The 1,529-nt window shown below is 40.6% G+C and overlaps 1 non-coding gene across 1 annotated transcript; it reads right to left on the reverse strand.

The window, feature by feature from the left end:
• Window positions 1-387: 387 nt before the first annotated feature.
• LOC118901401 lies at window positions 388-494 on the reverse strand. Its single transcript, XR_005021374.1, has one exon. It is a non-coding gene; the product is annotated as a U6 spliceosomal RNA (small nuclear RNA).
• Between the last annotated feature and the right edge of the window lie 1,035 nt (window positions 495-1,529).

Here is a 1,529-nt window from a genome sequence, read left to right on the forward strand (position 1 = left end):
GCGCGGGCCTCTCACTATCGCGGCCCCTCCCGTTGCGGGGCACAGGCTCCAGACGCGCAGGCTCAGTAGTTGTGGCTCACGGGCCCAGCTGCTCCGTGGCATGTGGGATCTTCCCAGACCAGGGCTCGAACCCGTGTCCCCTGCATTAGCAGGCAGATTCTCAACCACTGCGCCACCAGGGAAGCCCCGGTACTTCTATTTTTAGTCTTTTAAGGAACCTCCATACTGTTCTCCACAGTGGCTGTATCAATTTACATTCCCACCAACAGTGCAAGAGGGTTTCCTTTTCTCCACACCCTCTCCAGCATTTATTGTTTGTAGATTTTTTGATGATGGCCATTCTGAGATGGTGTGAGATGATATTTCATTGTAGTTTTTTTTTTTTTTTTTAATATGGAATGCTTCACGAATTTGCGTGTCATCCTTGTGCAGGAGCCATGCTAATCTTCTCTGTATGGTTCCAATTTTAGTATATGTGCTGCCGAAGCGAGCACTCATTGTAGTTTTGATTTGCATTTCTCTAGTGATTAGTGATGTTGAGCATCCTTTCATGTGTTTGTTGGCAATCTGTATATCTTCTTTGGAGAAATGTCTATTTAGGTGTTCTGCCCATTTTTGGATTGGGTTGTTTGTTTTTTTGATATTGAGCTGCATGAGCTGCTTGTAAATTTTGGAGATTAATCCTTTGTCAGTTGCTTCATTTGCAAATATTTTCTCCCATTCTGAGGGCTGTCTTTTCATCTTGTTTATGTTTTCCTTTGCTGTGCAAAAGCTTTTAAGTTTCATTAGGTCCCATTTGTTTATTTTTGTTTTTATTTGCATTTCTCTAGGAGGTGGGTCAAAAAGGATCTTGCTGTGATTTATGTCATAGAGTGTTCTGCCTATGTTTTCCTCAAAGAGTTTTATAGTGTCTGGCCTTACATTTAGGTCTTTAATCCATTTTGAGTTTACTGTTGTGTATGATGTTAGGGAGTGTTCTCATTTCATTCTTCTACATGTAGCTGTCCAGTTTTCCCAGCACCACTTATTGAAGAGGCTGTCTTTTCTCCATTGTATATTCCTGCCTCCTTTATCAAGAATAAGGTAACCATATGTGCATGGGTTTATCTCTGGGCTTTCTATCTTGTTCCATTGATCTATATTTCTGTTTTTGTGCCAGTACCATACTGTCTTGATTACTGTAGCTTTGTAGTATAGTCTGAAGTCAGGGAGCCTGATTCCTCCAGCTCCATTTTTCTTTCTCAAGACTGCTTTGGCTGTTCAGGGTCTTTTGTGTTTCCATACAAATTGTGAAATTTTTTGTTCTAGTTTTGTGAAAAATGCCATGGGTAGTTTGATAGGGATTGCACTGAATCTGTAGATTGCTTTGGGTAGTATAGTCATTTTCACAATGTTGATTCTTCCAATCCAAGAACATGGTGTATCTCTCCATCTGTTTGTATCATCTTTAATTTCTTTCATCAGCGTCTTAGAGTTTTCTGCATACAGGTCTTTTGTCTCCTTAGGTAGGTTTATTCCTAGGTATTTTA

Source organism: Balaenoptera musculus, chromosome 9, assembly GCF_009873245.2.
Source record: "Balaenoptera musculus isolate JJ_BM4_2016_0621 chromosome 9, mBalMus1.pri.v3, whole genome shotgun sequence".
Classification (NCBI taxonomy): Eukaryota; Metazoa; Chordata; class Mammalia; order Artiodactyla; family Balaenopteridae; genus Balaenoptera; species Balaenoptera musculus.